Source organism: Tachypleus tridentatus, chromosome 10, assembly GCF_004210375.1.
Source record: "Tachypleus tridentatus isolate NWPU-2018 chromosome 10, ASM421037v1, whole genome shotgun sequence".
Lineage (NCBI taxonomy): Eukaryota > Metazoa > Arthropoda > Merostomata > Xiphosura > Limulidae > Tachypleus > Tachypleus tridentatus.
Genome location: NC_134834.1, coordinates 93,425,196 through 93,446,376, shown reverse-complemented (window position 1 = coordinate 93,446,376; position 21,181 = coordinate 93,425,196). Strand labels below are relative to the sequence as shown.

The following is a 21,181-nucleotide window of genomic DNA, read 5'->3' as shown; positions in this document are numbered from 1 at the left end:
TCGAAGTAGATTGTTGAACCTGTGAAACTATTCTGATCAGCGTTGTTGCACAAGTAGCCTTAAGACAATATTTATGTAATAATCTTTTGTATTCAACTGTTACTTACTTTGACTTCATATTTTCATATATTTATAAGAAGAAAAAGCATTCCTTTAATATACGTTTTGTCACCCGCTGAGGCAGAGGTAAGTCTACGGATTTATATTGCTAAAATCAAGGGTTCGATTCCCCCCTCGGTGGGCACAACATATAGTTCAATATGGCTTTGCTATGAGAAAACGCAAACATACGTTATGGCTTTTTTCCATAAAAGATACGGAGGTAATTCACATAGCAAGTTGACCTAAAAAGGACGAAACATTGTTTCGTACTTCAATTAAAGTTCTAATTCCTATACCATCCGTCTTGGGAATACATTTTTACTTCAAATGGGTTTCTCGTCATCATGGAGGTGGAACAACTGTTGAAAACTGAGAAACATACCAAGAAAAATATTTATTTCAACACTTAAATATATATATATATAATCAGTTGAAAATAGTAAAGGAAAGCATTACTGGCTTGGTATGGGCAGGTGATTAGGGTCTGAGGGTCACGTGCCCAAATCCCTGTCACACCAGACATGCTTGCCCTTTCAGCCGTAGGGGGCGTTATCATGTGATGGTTAACTACACTATTCCTTGATATGAGAGTGATCCAGAGTTGGCTTGGGCGGTGATGACTAGTTGCCTTCCTTCTAGTCTTACACTGCTAAATTAGGGACTGCTAGCGCAGACAGTCCTCGTGTAGCTTTACGCGAATTAAAAAAATAGTCTCTTTTAACTGGAAGGTTGCAGTAGAAGAATCATTTGTCCATTTTAGGTTTTTGTTTTAAGACATCAGGTTTTACTCCTTAAGATGACTAAAATTTCAGTAAGTTCTCTCAAGTATGTGAGTGATGAAGACGTGTTACAAGTTTCACTTCCACTGAAATATTGAAAACAGTATATACTTTGCGATGTTTAATCTGAATGCAACGTTTCGTGATTTTTCATCTTCAGGACAAGATATATCATGAACAGTTTTTAACGTAATCTAAACACGATGAAAAGCAGGATTATCTTATTAACTTCGTGTTACGAATAGCAACAGATCAGTATTTCATGTACAAAACTGACACAATTGTATATTAAACAAGCAAATCTATGTAGTTGTTATGGTACTCAATTTATCCGACACAAAGTTCGAAGTGGTACGATTTTTTTAGAAAACGATTTGTCATCAGAAAAACTTATAATCCTCAAGCAGGAATTGTAGCATGTTAGAAAATTTTCTGGAGTTCAAGATAAAATATTAAATAGTCCAGAAAAGCAAGACTGTCTAAAAGGCAAAGTCTATGATAAGTACAAGCAATCATACGAAGCTCTTTTACTTTATATTAAAAACGGACGACAATTCTTGGATAATCCACCTATAAAACAATCAATAAATGTCAACTGTTCGTCCGTCATTAAGGATCCTTGTTTAAAATTATATATTGGTTTTTTATGAAGGAAACTCCAGGGTTATGTGAGGTACATAATATTTTGCGGAAATGTGTGTAATTGTAACCTGTTTCTTTTTAACAAAAATATCTAAAAAGGCTAACTCCTGTTCACTTAATCTCACTGCAAATTCGATCCATTCATTATTATCAGGCAACCAGTTTAAAATTTATTTCGGACTTTTAAACTGTATCAATTATAAAAATAAAAGGATCAAATTTGCCAAGAATTTCAATGAACATGCGTTAGCCTTCTAAAACACACGTGGAACTTGTTGATGTTTTTGTAAATAAATTGTAGCGATTTTTCTGTACTGAAGTCTATTACTTTCATTTTGTCTATCCAACTTGACTTTAGGCTTGAGAGGTTCGACTGAAAAATATATTATTTTATCGTGAATTTTCATACGGTATGCAGAATATTCGGGGCGTCAGGGCGATTTATCGCAATATTTTTTAACTCCAGTCTATGAATTGTATCATAATTTAAAATGGAATACAGAACCAAATACGTACAATATATCATATTTACTGTCGTGTATTCGTTTCTGGTAAAACAAATGTGAACTTTCTCAATGTTTACCGAAATGAAACTACCACGGAGACGAGCCGTTCTTTCCGCTGTTGTCAATGGTCAGATGTCACAAAACTTATTAGCCCTAACTACTGTCGATATGAAAGCATTTGGCCCGGCATGGCCAAGTGATTAAGGTACTCGACTCGTAATCCGAGGGTCGCGGGTTCAAATCCCCGTCACACCAAACATACTCGCCCTTTCAGCCGCGAGCGTTATAATGCGACATTCAATCCCACTGTTCGTTTGTAAAAGAGTAGCCCAAGAGTTGGTGATTGGTGGTGGTGACTAGCTACCTTCCCTCTAGTCTTACACTGCTAAATTAGGGACGGCTAGCGCGGATAGCCATCGCGTAGCTTTGCACGAAATTCAAACCAAATCAAACTAAACCAATGAAGGCATTTACATTTACAATAATCTGCTACTTATGCTTCGAATGGAAAACAGATTTTGATTTATCAATGAACACATGAAAATACAACACACAGATTATTCTTTCGCACAAAATTTAATAAAACAACCAAATTATATGACACAAAACCAACAAAGGAGACTTAGGATCGAAAAAGAAAATTACACAAAGTTTGTAATTTGTTTGAAATTGTTAGAATTTCATAGTCTTACCTGAGCTTCAGTGTGTGCGTGACGATAATGAGATGAAATACATTAGTAAACAAGACCCCCCCCGGGCTAATCTTTTCCTCCCTTGGAGCCTAATAGCTAAAGTTTTACGTGTTATTCCATTCGTATAACAAATACAAAAATATAATTAGTTAAACCAACGTTATCACTAGACTTGTTACTATATGCGAATGATTTTCTAAACATGTAAACCTTGGAAATTCCACAGAGGAATGGAAACGGGGAACGTTCTTTTGTTTCGAAGCCAATCACATTCAACGTGGTTTTACAAAATCAAGCTAAGGATCCATAACCCACGCGAACACTACGCTGTTGACAAAAGAAAGTGTATTCTGTGTCGGAATACAGTTAATGTGTCTAATAATTACGTGGCATCTAATAAAGTCAAAGACACTTTTATTATGACGGAAGTACATTCTGTGTTCCATGTATGTACATAACAGTGAAATATATCAACACTTCTATCATCCACAGTTTGTGAGTGTAATATATTTTAAACTCACTGATCTGCTTCTCAAACATTAATCGTTCAAGATTAATATTAGAAACTTAAGCTTCTGTTAGAAAGCGTTTCTGTAAAAAGAATTTAAGCTTGAACTTTTATCACTTTGTTTTCCATTAAGTACAATTAATTAAATATACATATTATGAGACAATAAATGTTCTAAGTGAGGAGAATATGATAAAACGTTTTCTTCGCCTTTGGCCCGGCATGGTCAGGTGGTTAAGACACTCAACTCGCACTCCGAGGGTCACGGATTCGAACCCTCGTCACACGAAACATGCTCGCCCTTTCAGCTATGGGGGCGTTATAATGTCACGGTCAATCCCACTATCTGTTAGTAAAAGAGTAGCCCAAGAGTTGGCGGTGGATGGTGATGACTAGCTACTTTCCCTATAATCTTACATTACAAAATTAGGGACGGCTAGTGCAGATAGCCCTCGTGTAGCTTTGCGCGAAATTCAAAACAAACAAACAAACCTTCGCTATCTCTAACTTAAGTGTAGCGAAACGTTATAACAAGAAATAGCTCTTTGGTCAACATATAACGACTAGCTTGTAATGCTTCATTATTTCAATATAATCTTACACGCCGACATATCATCCTTTATCGCGTGTGGAATTTATAAACACCTACCATAAATATGACAGCCATAAATCAAAATTTTAAAAACCGCAGTTCTAAAGTGGGCTCTTCATGCCATGCGTAGTAACTACTGATCCTTTTACATTCTACGTTTACGCATCTTCAGGCCCGATCTTCAGGCCTCGAGATGAGGGTGATATTATCTTGTAGCGCCCACTCTATTGAGATTAACAAAAAAGGATCAAACAAGCGATGAGCTGGTGAAAAATGTGAATGCTCTAAACCTATTTCTTTAGCCAAAACAGGTCACACTATTAACCTTAAGGCATGACTATACACGATACTGGGATTTTCCTGTCTTTTATATGTTTTCAGACATTAATCAACACTGTAAAATGTTTTTTTAATACTTTGGCGAGAAAAACTGTTAATTAATCGAACTAAGGTATTTAAACACATATCCAGATATCGGTTTTGAAGCTATACACTTAAAACTATTGGCATACATAACAATCAAATGTTTCTAATTACTTCGCGTTCAAAAATGTTTATAGTCAGATATTAAACTACTAGTAAATTATTGAAAAACAACAACATGAAAAATAAATAACCTGTTTTCTGACCTTTTCTCATAAACATATAATATTTTTTTTATTTTCTATGTAACTAGTTTTTAGTAATTCATAGTTAAGTTTTTAACAATATATGGTAGGAGTATATCTGTTAACAAATTCTGCCAACATCAGTTTTCATATTGCACATATATAATATTGCATGTTCAACTCACGCGTTTTACAGCGTGTGCCGTGTCTTTACTCCCGCATCAACTATCACCAATCCTTTTTTCTGATAACACAAAACGCAGTTATAATCGGCTTTCAGAAACACGTGCTTCAACACACGATGGATGCATTTGTCTGTGACTCACGAACACAAGACTTTCTGCAATAATTCTGGAAAACTAAACCCTACGTCAGCTAATCAACATCTAGCATTTATGTCAAACTCTTACTTGATTTCGCGAACAGTCAGATCAGCTAAAAAAAATATTTTCAAACCATTTCATGAACATTTTTAATTTATAAATGATTGCGTGCAGTTCAATCTGTAAATTACTGATCGATTTGACTCGTAACCTTAGGGTCGAAGGTTCGGATCCCTGCCCCACCAAACATGCTCGCCATTTCAGTCGTGGGTGAGCTAAAATGTGACGGTCAATCCTACTATTAGTTGTTAAAAGAGTAGCCTGAGAGCTGGGGTGGGTGGTGATGACCAGCTGCCTTCCCTCTAGAATTATACTACTAAATTATGGACGACTAGAGCAGATAGCCTTCGTGTAGCTTTGCGTTAAATTCCAAAGAAACCAAATAACTATTCGAATTTAAGTTTTTTTTTCAGGGATGTAGTATTGCCTGATTTTGCTGGAGCTCCACCAGAGCATCTGAAACTGAAGCTAAGTTCACACACTAGAAACGTAACAAATTTATATTTTAAAAAAAATTATTCAGTTTACACCCTAAATTAAACGTCTTTCATATCCAAACTCTTAGCGTTAGGAACCACTCTGGCTGTGTGTTCAGAACGTACACATTCCTTAAAAGGTTCATTATTTAAATCAAATACAACGAAGGTCGCTTCTTTTTCAGTCAGTTATGTTTCCAGCAAACTAAAAGTTGTAACACTATACTAATACTATTGTTGCTAAACCCGAAGAAGATTAATTGAAACATTAGATCGTTATGTCATGTTTGACAGAAATGAAGCTAAACACTTCTCACATATTAACATGTTCTATAGGTTCAGTAATCAGCCACCTATTGGTATACTTATATAATATAGTGTAAAATACCAAGTTAAACAATACTGGTATATATGGACTACAAATAGCAAATGTATGCCAATGGGAATGATGAATGTTGCACATAAATTGACATGGTCATGATAGGAGTGTTGAATATCATACTATAAGCTTTCGTGTCCTCAGCGCGTTTGTGTTAGTGTTTGACGTTCAAACAGTGTGTTCAACACACCGCTGCAGAAGGAGAAAGAGGTCAAAGTTTGCAGCTGACCCTTCCAAGTCCATATGGACTTAAGTTCCGATGAAACAAGAGGACAAAGTTTTATATGTATAGTTATTGCTGTTTTCTCCTTTCTCCTTAAGAGTCTCCTCCGAGTAATATTAGCATAAGCAGTTTATTACTAATGTAAGTAATCTCAAACAGTTTTATATTTTATTTATAATGGACTCGCAAGAGTTTTAATTAGGTTTTCAGTATAAAATCTCTATCAAAGTGACGACATCACAAATTTGGTAGAGTTTGAACACTATAACTCTTAGCACTACTCCATTGATTATCATGGTTTTCAAGTTTTTAGCTTTGTACTAGTTATTCTACAGGGTGGCCCGTAAGTGCCTACCCATCCATATATCTTATGTATCCAGTGTATCTGTGTGCTGTTCCTCATTCTCGCTGCATAATATTATGCGACGCCATGTTCTGTGAGACATTTTCCTCAACATAGCAGGGGTTATTGTTCCAAATGCCGTGGTAACAGCTGCCTTCAACTCATTATTAGTATTACAACGTTGTTTAGACACAACATATGGATGGGTAGGAACTTACGGGCCATCCTGTATAAACCGGCAATACGTTTTTTAGTAATGCTTAATACTGCGCCATATTGGTATAGATTCTTTCCTTAATTTCAAGGAACTAACTTGCTAACACGAACGTATTATTGTGATCACAGTATTTTTCGGAAAATTCATGTAGCGAGTATAAGACGAGCACGATATCAGGTGAAGTAGTGAATCAATGAGCCTTTAATGAGTTATTAAAGTATTCAGTGAGTGATTGAGTTTAGTGCTAGAAACTTATGCGGTGAGGGTTAAAGTTTTGTTTGTTTGTTTGTTTTTGAATTTCGTACAAAGCTACTCGAGGGCTATCTGTGCTAGCCGTCCCTAATTTAGCAGTGTAAGACTAGAGGGAAGGCAGCTAGTCATCACCACCCACCGCCAACTCTTGGGCTACTCTTTTGCCAAAGAATAGTGGGATTGGCCGTTACATTATAACGCCCCCACGGCTGAAAGGGCGAGCATGTTTGGCGCGACAGGGATGCGAACCCGCGACCCTCAGATTACGAGTCGCACAACTCAACACGCTTGGGCATGCCATGCCCTAGGGTTAAAGAGTCTCTTGTGCTATTCAGTCACTTGGTTAGTTAAAGTTTTATCTATCTGTAAAAGTTACTTAAATTGATCGTACGTTTCGCAGTTTGTGTTGAAAGTTTGCATTTGAAATTAGGCCTACAATCCTTTAGGAGTTTATGTTGAAACGCTTATATCATTTAAATTAAGCCTATAAATGAATGTGACTGTAGGAAACCTTTATTGAAGAAACAGCTTAATTTGTTATCGTTGTGTGATTGGATTAGCATTTTTTTTTTTACCAAATAACACAAAAGGACCCACCCAACATTAGAATATGTTACAAACATATTTAGATATGTTAACAAAATAGAAGCCATTCATATACTTTCAAAATTTAAACTACATTTTCGGTTTCAATTCTATTCTACGACGTTTTCATTTATATATGACAAAAACGTAGTTTTCACCTTTCCCACAAAACACTTTTTCTGAATTCAAGGAAAAACCTTTGAAAACTGAAGTTTCAAATAACAGGAAAAAAGACAACTCCGTTTCGATAATGCCAATTATTATTAGTCATAATTATTCCGAATTAATTATATTTATATGGAAAAAACCATTGGGGTCGCGTTATATTGTGATATTTTTTGTACTTGTAAGAAGTTTCCTTAACAAGAAAGCGCCTCCTCACGAAATAACTGGCTATAGGATCAATGGTAAATATTCTTCCAATAAAACACACATATCTACCATACCCTAAACCAAACCGTTTAAAATTTTTCTGTTAACATTCCATCCTTTCCTGACCGGTTGACAACAGAACCATGGTGACAACTTTATCAACACAAACCAATAGTCAAAATATAGTTTTAGCATTTTTTATTTTTTTTTTTATTTTTTTACTTTTTTTTCTTACCTTACTTTTCTTACCTTATTTTTCTCACTTCACTTTTCTTACCTTATTTTTCTCACTTCACTTTTCTTACCTTATTTTTCTCCCTTACTTTTCTTCTTACTTTTCTTACCTTATTTTTTTACCTTATGTTTCTTACCTTACTTTTCTTACCTTATTTTTCTTACCTTATGTTTCTTACCTTACTTTTATTACCTTACTTTTCTTACTTTATTTTTCTTACCTTATTTTTTACCTTAATTTTCTCACTTTATTTTTTTACTTTATTTTTCTTACCTTATTTTTAACTTAATTTTCTTACTTTATTTTTCTTACCTTACTTTTCTTACTTTATTTCTCTTACCTTACTTTTCTTACTTTATTTCTCTTACTTTATTTTTCTTACCTTACTTTTCTTACTTTATTTTTCTTACCTTATTTTTCTTACTTTATTTTTCTTACCTTTCCTTCCAAATTTCTGTTCTTATTCCCTTTTCTTCTTGTCTTCCACGACTCAAAATTCATCCCGAAATTTTAAAAATCTCAAACTCTTCCCGCACGTTTGGTCAACTTATTCGGGAGAATATTTAACCTTGATCATTACATGCCGACATACTTTAACCAAAAGAAAACAGCAGTGTTAACTAAAGCCGGTGTTCTGAAGCTGTGAACCAGTTGTGAATAAAATACAAAACATGAATCTTACCACTTCTGTCCAAACGTTTTATCAACACTAGCAAGGTAGGCGGCGTTTATTTTCACTGACTTCACAGGATTGGTGGAATGGCGTTCGTGAAGTTGGAAAATGACAAACAGATATAGATAGACAAAAATGTTTATAAAATTGTGAACTACGTTTTGTTTGTTAATCTTTATAAAACATGAACATATGTCTTAATAAGGAGCAATATAATTACAGTAACGCCGCACACCGGCAATGATTTAAATAATTTGTTTTTAAATATTATATTCATGTAATTATTATCTCTAACTGCTGTAAGATTAATAATTAATGGAAAAGCATATTGCTGTAACAGTTTCAAAATGTACATAACTTTCACGTGCTACAAATAAAAATAAAATGGAACCCAAAACTTTAAATTACTCCAAAAATAACATCATTACACACTTGTACCAAAAATAACATAATTACACACTTGTACCAAAAATAACATCATTACACACTTGCATAATTTTAACAATTGATATTTTCGAAGTGAACTTAGCCGCAAAGGTTACAATAACAACACGTCTAATGGATGAAGAATTATTTATATTAGAAAGTTTATAATACTGCGAACATATATCGTCATAATTTGTGACGGACAAAAGCAAATAGTCACAAGTAAATTCATAAAGTACAAACTTAAACATTAAGAAACTCAACAATTTATAGAACCGTAAGTGAATATCACGATTACAAACTGTGTTTGTGTTTTTAAAAGTATCTTCCAACACAACAATGCTTCTATGATAATAACACAGATTGATGTATGAGTGTAGAACAATTGGAAACCCAGATTAACCGTATAATAATGGAAAAACACAACAAAGCGACATGACTGGCACTTCTCCCTCGTTAAAAATGACGATGGACGTTATAACTTCTTTCGTTAAAATACTAAACACCCAATAAAAACAATCACTAGCTCGTGCGTGCCTGCTTTCGAGTGGAAACAATGTGTCATTTGATGACAAACTTGAATTATCAAGTCGGCTAGTTGAATGGTCCTTTACTATCGTCCATGAATAAGTTGTTCTTTGTGTCATCAACTCAATTCACCATACGTAATCAATGCACCACGAACTTTTCCCGCTAGAAGCAATCAGGATTAGCAAAATAAATATTGCCTTGTTGTAACTTTATAACTAGAAAAATCACATTGTTCAACACTGACGATCATTTGTGTTTGTGAGAATGAAATAATAGTTATTTCTCATATTACGCGCTATCACTCCTGATTTTCTTACATAGTAAATATTCAGCATTTACAAGCATCAAGACAGACGGATTCCCGTCGCACCAAACACGCTCGCCCTTTCAGCCGTGTTGACGTTATAATGTGTAGTCAATCCCACTATTCGTTGGTAAAAGAGTAGCCCAAGAGTTGGCGGTGGGTGGTGAAGACTAGCTGCCTTCCCTCTAGCCTTAGACTGCTGAATTAGGGACGGCTAGCGCAGATAGCCCTCGTGTTGTTTTGTGCGAAATTCAAAAAACAAACCAAAACCAATATCATAGACAATATTAAAGAATTAAACAAAAACAAAACAAAATCCTTCCCAAAAAAGCCTTTGGCACACAGTTAACAGATAAAGTTATGGCCTACTCTGCGATTTCTTGTGGTCAAGCGTTTACTACCCAATAATAATAACAATATTTATACTTTCGTCTCTAAAGTAGGCCCGGTATGGCTAGGTGAATACGGCACTCGACTCGTAGTCTGAGGATCGCGAGTTCGAATCTCCGTCACACCAAACATGCTCAACCTTCCAGCCGTGAGGGCGTTATAATGTGACTGTGAATCCCACTATTCGTTGGTAAAAGAGTAGCCCAAGAGTTGGCGGTGGGTGATGATGACTAGCTTCCTTCCCTCTATTCTTACACTGCTAAATTAGGGACGGCTAGCGCAAATAGCCCTCGTGTAGCTTTGCGCGAAATTCAAAACAAACCGAATCATCTCTAAGCTTCAGTTCATGTTTAAAGTAATTTTTAATATTAATGGTTTCAGTATATATGAAAAATACCTACGTGATACAGCAGTACCATTAAAAGTTTGCTTTTACCAGCCTATAGAAAGTAAACGAGACATTTTATGAACGGAGGCAGTTATATCATTCTAATAACTTGTAAGTGAAAGTAAAGAATGAATGTGTAATAACACATGAACGATACTACTACACGTGCAATTTTTCACTTCATAGAGGAGGCTGCATTTATTTCCAATAATACTGACTTGCACAGAAACCAGTTAACTATTCATCACAACAGTTTTTACGGAAATGTCTATGCGTGCGTTTCCCAGTATCATTTCACAGTCCCCTCGTGTCCTAAATGAAGAAACAGAAAAGTTAATGCTGTCGCAACCATATGGTTGAATGACAGCCTAAGGAGGGTAAACGTCATTCACTAACGCACAACGTTTTCAAAACAGATTGGGATGATCGATTTAACAAAGATATCAGCTTTCAAAAACTAAATAAACTTTTCAGTACTGTTATAATGAAGTTTTGATAACTCTCAAAACACGTTCATAGCTGTTACTGACAGTATACAAGGTTCATCTCGTTGGTTTGATTATAAATAAGACTATTTGAACGTATTAAACATGATTTTTTTTGTCACAAACGTAAAATAAAAAAAATAACATTTTACTATTGGATACAAACGATGTTAATCCTGTACATAAAATACAAAAATCAGATAATCGTACGCAAGCGCATGCGCACAGGAAGTGATAAACAAATTGGTTGTTTGTAATAAGCGCGAGGTTACACAAGGGGTTAACTGTGCTCTTCCCAGCAGGGGTATCAACACCCGGTTTCAGTACGAAGACATTCCGCTATGACAATGAAGGTGGGGAGCAGCAAAATAGAGTATTTGTTTCTACTCATAACTGCTCACTCATATTATGTGGAGAATGAGAGATAACTTGGAGTTAACAATCAGATTGTCAAGACCAAAGTTAGCGGAAAAGCTATTCATGACCTTGACAACCTGATTGTTTACCCAAGTAATCTTTTACTTGATATTTTATATAGAATACGTATGTGTGTAGAGAAACATTCATATATATCCATATTAAAATGAACTGCCGTTTTAATTAAATAAAACGTAGGGCTGAAGTTGCGAGGTCAAATCTCGAGAGCCGATGACCATTATAAACTACAAACTAATAATAGTTGTATGAATACATGGTATTGTAAACCTCTTGATTGGTTCTCATATTCAACTACGTTGTAGTTTACGCCACTAATGATAATCGCTAATATCGCAACCCTTCTTTTATTTATATATCGGCAGTTGCTTTCGTGGTTGCTACAATACAAAAGTGTCAATTTTGAACTTGTATCGTGTCGTTGAATTTTTATTTGGATTCCCGTCGCACCAAACATGCTCTCCCTTTCAGCCGTGGAAGCGTTATAACGTTCGATCAATCCCACTATTCGTTGGTAAAAAGATTAGCCCAAGAGTTGGCGGTGGGTGGTGATGATTAGTTGCCTCCCCACTAGTCTTACACTGCTAAATTAGAAACGGCTAGCGCAGATAGCCCTCGAGTAGTTTTGCGCGAAATTCAAAACAAACAATTGAATTTTATTTCTGGAAAGAGATTTACGTGAAAGTTAAAAAAGTAGCATATTTATGGCTATCGCAATCAAATATTTAACTGGTATATTTGTTAACAACTTTCCTGGTGGTTTTGTGATAAATCACGAAATAAAATTCAATCACTATTTGAAGATGAAATACAACTGTACAGTTTAGAAAGTGAATAATGATACAAAATTGTATTATGAACTGAAGATGAAATACAACTGTACCGTTCAGAAGGTGAATAATAATGATACAAAATTATATTATGAACTGAAGATGAAATACAACTGTACCGTTCAGAAGGTGAATAATAATAATACAAAATTATATTATGAACTGAAGACGAAATACAACTGTACCGTTCAGAAGGTGAATAATAATGATACAAAATTATATTATGAACTGAAGATGAAATACAACTGTACCGTTCAGAAGGTGAATAATAATGATACAAAATTATATTATGAACTGAAGATGAAATACAACTGTACCGTTCAGAAGGTGAATAATAATGATACAAAATTATATTATGAACTGAAGATGAAATACAACTGTACCGTTCAGAAGGTGAATAATAATGATACAAAATTATATTATGAACTGAAGATGAAATACAACTGTACCGTTCAGAAGGTGAATAATAATGATACAAAATTATATTATGAACTGAAGATGAAATACAACTGTACCGTTCAGAAGGTGAATAATAATGATACAAAATTATATTATGAACTGAAGATGAAATACAACTGTACCGTTCAGAAGGTGAATAATAATGATACAAAATTATATTATGAACTGAAGATGAAATACAACTGTACCGTTCAGAAGGTGAATAATAATGATACAAAATTATATTATGAACTGAAGATGAAATACAACTGTACCGTTCAGAAGGTGAATAATAATGATACAAAATCATATTATGAACTGAAGATGAAATACAACTGTACCGTTCAGAAGGTGAATAATAATGATACAAAATCATATTATGAACTGAAGATGAAATACAACTGTACCGTTCAGAAGGTGAATAATAATAATACAAAATTATATTATGAACTGAAGATGAAATACAACTGTACCGTTCATAAGGTGAATAATAATGATACAAAATCATATTATCAACTGAGCATAATTTTAAGACTTACAAGTGTAGCTTGAAATATGCAACTCCAAATAACAGACGATTTACTTATAGATCATTTAAATTTTAGTTTGATTGAACATGGTAGCCAACTGCACCACTATTAATACAACTTCAATGTAATAACCTTCTTATTACGTGGATTAGGAAGTCTACGATAGTTTTTGGCAACAAAATACATCAATGACTTGAATGTCATACTGCATGAAACTCGGCAAAAGCCACCAGGAAGATCGAACAAAATACTTTAATTAGTACGTCTGTATCGAAATACATCCCACTCTTCGAAGTTCACTTACTTACTCAATAACGACATCAAGTGACTATAACTACAGAAACCAACGTAGCAGAACGTAACCTTGATTTTCGGTCAGTCACCCACGACAGCGACCTTGAATCAAAAGCTGGCTCGATGCCCCGTGTTTTTCTCCACCACACAACTTTCATAACTTGTTTCTTGTCGTGCAAAGGAAGGCAAGATTTGAAGTTTACTAGTGGTAAATTCGTTCCTTTTTTGTCTCGTTTGTTTTAGCCTGAAAATTACTCAAGCCTGTAAAAACATTAACAGAAACATAAATGTCCTGTAGAGTGCAGGAAGTCAAGTTTGTGTGTTCGTTTTTTTTACTTACATTTTACAAGCGAGAAACGAAAAAAAAATGGACATTCATATTATATACTAAACTAACAAAACTAATCTAGAATAGAACGAGATTTATTCAGTGAAAGTTTTGTTTTAATACTTCTGGTGTGGAAAACCATACCTAACATCACGCCCATCCCCAGGGTTGACACGCATCACCTAGCCCAGTAATCACTCTCCCGCCCAGCCAGAAAGCCCCATTCACAGTTCCTGTGAGAAGCCCAAGGTAGGACTAGAGCGATGGTATTTGATATTGTTGGGTTCACGTGACCACTGTTCCGCTACTTGTTTTCTATTGTTTTCACCCCTCAGTACCTATACAGTAGATACATGGGTGTGGTCAAGATTTACAAAGCCCAGAGGTGGTTGTTTTTATATGCACAGCACCGTGAGTAGAAAGAAGTTACATGAATATCACAAACCATTAGTTATCTTCCCGTTCGCAACATGTATTACAATTAACATACCCACGTAAAATAAGTAATTCACCCAACAAACGTGTTGGGGCTCAAACAGTCGAAAAATGTAAGTGTAGTGTTATGGTAAAACTGTTAATAAATCGTGATCATAAAATAAGTCATTACTAATAAACTGATGCATCCAGTCATGTTTGAGGGTTTTTATATTAGCATAAAAATTTTAAATTTTAGTTCTTCTAGAATACATGGACAATCAAACCTTGAGCTGGGTATGTAATTGCTTTTTTTAAAAGTCAGACACTAAAATCACGATCATTACGCATGCTCAGTGCTTCGAATTTAAAAGGTATTCTGTTCCTTTAATAAATTTTTTTCTTAGTTATTCTAGATGATGCCATATATTACCTCAGTGGCGTAGGAAGCACGCGGGTGGGGTGGGGTGGGGTGGGGTGGGAGGCGTAGATTTACTTTTCAGTTTCTCCCAGTGTAAATGCTTAAACATTTTAAAATTTTCAAATAAACCTTACCCTCCCCAACACAAACACAAAATTTTAATTCGCCCCCTACATTTATGTACTGTAATTTTGATTCATTTTAGAAAACCTGAATTCTACACGAATGTCATGTGTACCGGAAAAATATAAAGGTATAACGTGAGTCTTTTAATCGTAGAAATGATGTAAAAACCCTAGAAGGCGTGTTATATATTACAGTTTTTCTCGGACGAGTCTCCGATTTATTATATTACAATTTCAAATATCCTGTAACCAAGTTAAATTGTAATTTGGATTTAGAAGTAAATAAAATAGTTGATGTATATCAAGTTTATGATATCTGCCACCAGGATACACACAATTTTCTCTCATATATCTTTTAATATACAAACAAGAATACAATTAATATTAACGGTTATTACAAATAATGATTTATATAAAAAGTTTTACAAACTTACAAACAATATTAAGTCTTCTTGTTTGTGAATTTCGCACAAAGTTCCTCGAGGGCTATCTGTGCTAGCCGTCCCTAATTGAGCAGTGTAAGGCATAGAGGAAAGGCAACTAGTCATCACCACCCACCGCCAACTCTTGGGCTACTCTTTTACCAATGAATAGTGGGATGGACCGTCACATTATAACGCCCTCACGGCTGAAAGGGCGAGCATGTTTGGCGCGACAGGGATGCGAATCCGCGACCCTCAGATTACGAGTCGCACGCCTTAACACGCTTGACCATGCCGGCCCATTGAGTCTTCTATCTGGTTTGGAACCCATTATTTTATCTGTACTATTCACTTAATGGGTAGCTAGCTATCCCATTACACGCGAGTTTTTCCGCTGAATTTATTTCGATTCCCATCGGTGGACTCAGCAGATAGCCCGATGTGGCATTGCTATAAGAAAACACATAAGCACGCGTGCGCTGAATTTATACAGTGTCTTCATAGAAATACTAACGTCCGAAGTTAATCCGCTAAGTTAAATGGTTTATTATGTTCAAAATAATATAAACGTTTCTGGACAAATATCTGTAGATTTCCGATTAATAAGCGTTGATCACAGTTATAACGTCCGAGGTTTATTGCATACTAACTATAGCAAACCAACAATGTAAAACTGCCTCCGCGTTGCATTGATTACCTTTTATAAGCTTGAGATGAGATTTTCTAGAAATTTCAGTTAAGGCAACAATACTAGTTTATAAAAGTGCACACACAGAACGTTATTAATTGTTACGCTTGAAAATCTACAAATTTAGAGAACAGGCAAGAATTTCGCAATACACATTTAACAATACAAGTTACACAAATTTCTAAATATATATTAAACTGAAAGAAACATAGATATTATAACAGAAGTACATTAGTAAATTCGTTGCAGGCGTAATCATTTTATGAATAATGTTCTTACACTATGTTTCATTATACAGAACCATTATAATATGATCAGTAAAACGTGTTGATCGCTTAAGTTTGGTTTATTAAAAGATCTTGCTCGAGTGTGTGGGTTTTCTTATAGCAAAACCAAATCCGGCTATCTGCTAAGCCCATCGAGGGGAATCGAACCACTGCTTTCAGCTTTGTAAATCCGAAGACATAGCGCTGTACTAGCGGGAGGATATCTCACTCCACACCAATTAGGAATATTGAGTTTAGTGTTACCGTTTTCCTGGAGAAATAAATATAGAATACTTTTTGGGAACGTTTCAAGTAGTTGGTTAGTGAGTTCAATATATTACACTATGTTAAAACAAATTTTGTTCCTGGATAGTATGTGTTATTTCTTAATTTCATATGCTGTGAAAGTACAGAAAATGGCCATTATTCCCTTCAAACTTTGCTTTTCTGACCTGGATAATGAAATTTAGAAATTAACCTATTTTCTATGTAAAAAGGTCAAATTTGCACATGTTTATTTACATAAGGTCTGAATAAATCAACATATAAATCAAAATTTATATGTATTTATACTGAAATTATACAAAAATGAATGAAATGTTTAGAAGTGAGTAGTTTTTCGAGATTTACAACTGTAATGTAAATCACTTTCACGTAATAGCCCCCAAATATAGTCTCCCATCATGTTTTCGTTCTACGCTCCTTGGTCGCGGCGTTCAAAGTCCAGTATATCTTGGTGGAAGAGCTCGCCTTGCTCCTCTGAGTGTGCTCCCATGTTCTTGAATTTATCAAGATGAGCGTCAAGGATATGGACTTTTAGGGACATCCTGCAGCCCATTTTGCAGTAATTCTTCACCAGAGCCTCAACCAGTTCCACATAATTTTTGGCCTGCTGACTGCCCAAGAAGCCCCGAAGCACTGCGACTAAGCTGCCCCAAGTTTTTTTTTTCCTTCCTACTGAGCTTCTTGGGGTATTCTGTGCATTCCAGGATCTTCTTTATTTGTGGTCCAACAAGGACATCAACTTTGACCTTTGACCTGACATTGTGCCTCCCCACACAGAAGTCGGTCCTTGGTGGCCAGTGCTTCCTATTGTAGTGCGCTGCGGTGTCCCTGCTGTCCCAAAGGCAAATATAACAGGGAAACTTGATAAAACTTCCTTGGAGACCCATCAGGAATGTCACAATTTTGAAGTCTCCGATAACCTTCCAGACATACTCATCATACTTCAAGGCTTCTAGCAAGGTCTTGATACTGTTGTATTCCTCTTTGAGGTGCACCGAATGAGCCAGGGGAAGAGACGGATAGTTATTCCCGTTATAGAAAATTCTTGTAAGTTCTACAGCATTCCATAAAGTTCTTGAAAATTCTCTATCAGCTACTCAGCACTGAATCTACTTGGAATGTTCTGGAAAATGCGTAAATTTGAAAATTTCATTACCCAGGTCACAAAAGAAAAGTTTGAAGAGAAAAATAGGACTTTTCCATTTACTTTAGGCATAGACAATTGGGAAATAACACTTTCTGCCCAGGAGCAAGGAAAAGTAAAAAAAAAAATTGTTACATAGTCTTATTATATGTGGGCCTATAACCCGACAGGTTCAACTGAATCTTTAGATAGCTTCTAAAACCTCGTTTTTTGATTATTCACAAAACTTTAAAAATGAAACTAACTTTACGGAGCTTTCGTGGCGCGAAATAGCTAAGCATCTGAATAAATATTAAGCAATTTCATTTTAGCTTGGGGCCTGGCATGGCCTAGCGCGTTAAGGCGTGCGCTTCGTAATCTGAGGGTCGCGGGTTCGCGCCCGAGTCGCGACAAACATGCTCGCCCTCCCAGCCGTGGGGGCGTTATAATGTGACGATCAATCCCACTATTCGTTGGTAAAAGAGTAGCCCAAGAGTTGGCGGTGGGTGGTGATGACTAGCTGCCTTCCCTCTAGTCTTACACTGCTAAATTAGGGACGGCTAGCACAGATAGCCCTCGAGTAGCTTTGTGCGAAATTCCAAAACAAACAAACAATTCCTATAAGAAAGCACACACACAGCCCCCAGCGAGGGTCAACAGTACGTTTTTGAGCTTTGTAAGTTCACCTAGTGACTCAGAGATCTGAAAGCTCATACCACTGAAAATCGAGTTTAGAAGCTCGTAGTGGGCACAGCACAAATTGTCATTTGTGTAGCTTTGCCCTTTATAAGAAATCAGCACACATTTAAGAATAAACAAATTATATATCCGAAAGTGAACTTCTGGGACAGTCATTTATACTTTTGTTGAGCATTGAAACATGTAAAGTATCCCCCTTTCGATTGAAAAAAATACATATTTCAAATCTAATTTATAATTAGATGCTCGCCCTCCCAGCCGTGGGGGCGTTATAATGTGACGATCAATCCCACTATTCGTTGGTAAAAGAGTAGCCCAAGAGTTGGCGGTGGGTGGTGATGACTAGCTGCCTTCCCTCTAGTCTTACACTGCTAAATTAGGGACGGCTAGCACAGATAGCCCTCGAGTAGCTTTGTGCGAAATTCCAAAACAAACAAACATTTTAGCTTATAAAGTTAAGACTAATATACTGTCCTAGGAAGTCAGGTGCCAAACTTTCTCAAGTGTCAGGTCGGGTGTGTGTTGTACTGGAATAAGTGCTCGAGATACAGCAGAAGTTCCTATGTACAGACAAGTTACTTGTAACTGGCAGTGTTCAGGTTCTTTGGGTAGACCTGGTAGGGTCAAGTACACTCTTAACCTCTTTCGCCTGACCGTATTGATTATCACGCAGTTGTTTGTTTCAAATTTTGCAAGAATCTGCTCGAAGACTTTCTGGGCTAGCCATCCCCATTGTAGCAATGGTAGACAAGAAGGAAGGCAGCTAGTTAGTCAACTGCCAACTCTTGAGCTATTCTTCACCGACGCAATACAAGATAGACTGTTCACATCATAACAATCCCACGGTTGAAAGGATGACCTCCTTCGGTGACAGGATTCACCGAATTAAAAGATGCCTTTACAAAAATGTACAAGCAAAGGATTACAATAGTCCTTAAAATGGATAAACGGTTACTGCATCTGCAGATGTCTCAACAACACCTAAAAATGTCCTTCATGCAAATATACAAGGAAACGATTACAGTAAGAAATATTTCATACAACTACAACATTTATAGGCTGACGTGTGGTTTCACAATGACGAAGTATTTAACCACATATATTCTGGTACTACCAGGGGCGTAGATCCTGGGGGGATGGGGATACATCCCCCCTTCATTTTAGGTGGGGGATATAGTGCATACAATCATCCCCCCCTACAGTTTGGTCTGTTTAATTGTTTTATTGCATCACAGGCCTACAAATTGTGTGTTTGTTCTTGTGATTCTCGTGTTCTTACCAATCCAATTATATAATTAGGCCTAGATGTAGGCCTTTTCAGTAGCCGAAATGTACATCTTTAATATAGGCGTGCTCCTAAGCTTTTCGATCTAAACGATAGTTCGTAAGTATCAGTCAGTAGGCCTAAGTATACATGCAAGTATCGTGGCAACAAGATTACTCTGTGACTGCACGTTTACAACTCTCAGGTTCATGTAATCAGATATTACAACCTCGTCCCAACAGCAAAGTTACGCTGGCACTTACATTCATACTTTTTACTACAAATATCAATACTTTAATTGTTTATTCAATCGACGTAGTTAGAAAAACAAAAGCCAAACACATAGTTTCTTTAGAGGTGAATGTTTATACCATCTCAATATGAGATTGATTTTACCTTTGATCTTCACCCTTTCGAACCACTATATTATTCGAATTTTCAATCATAACAACATCTTATTGCCATGCATATGGGCTATACGACAGATTCGGGTACAGTCGATTATAACTTTGGACTACTGCCCAGAGAAAGGACAACCAGAAAGCAACATATTCCGCCATAAGGACTGCGACTCTCGAACTGAATGACGAACTGACTGTCACTTTTATAATGCACCCAGATCTGAACGACGCAGCGTGTTCAGTGGTTGTCCGTCTTTAACTCTGAATCCAGAGCGACTAACAAAATGTATTCTGCAACGAAACTATCATTCTATACATTCTATAAGATGCTAAGTTACACTATGTAGTTAACTTTAAACAGTTTTATTGGAATAAAGAACAAGATATAGAAAGGCTTAAGCGCTATACTTTTACAAGTTAAGCAATGGCTCTAAGAAGAATTGACAAACCGATAGCACGACGCTATAAGTATTATTGCTTAAGCTTATTTGTTTGCTTGTAATTAAGCACAAACTAACACGGTAGACTATCTGTGCTCCGCCCACTACGGGTATCGAAACCCGGTTTCTAGCTTCCAAGTACACAAATATGTTGCTGAACCATTGGAGGGCAATATTGCTTTAAGACACTTATGCAAACTGTCTGAATGTCATACGATGGTGGGGAAGGTAGTGGCTGCATATGAGGGAAGTAATTCTTCTACTTTTCAGATATGAAACAATTAGTTACTTCTGTCATGCATTAGGTTAAGTTACTGTGTTCGTATCCGTAGATTTATTTAATTTATATCTAAACAAATCGTAATTATAATTATGATACAACAACGAAACTACTTAAATTATCTAACACACTTTGAAGACCGATCAAAAAAATTGCAAAATACATCATTTTCAGAAGTCTAAATACAATCTGACAGCATTTACTAAAATCTGTTATGTAACTTCTTTATATTCCAGCATTTTTCTTTAATTGAAGGTGCCAGCTACGCAACACAGATTTATTATTTAATACCACGCAGAAATGTTTACATAAATTCTTAATCATTTTTCTTCAATAATACAAAGCCCACTTTATTTACATAAAACTGAGATCGTGACAAGGAAAACTTATGCACCAACCAGACCACC

The 21,181-nt window shown here is 35.9% G+C and overlaps 1 protein-coding gene across 1 annotated transcript in view; it reads right to left on the bottom strand.

Moving 5' to 3' along the window:
* Positions 1–21,181, bottom strand: part of LOC143228403 (uncharacterized) — a 143,896-nt gene that overhangs the window by 110,929 nt on the left and 11,786 nt on the right.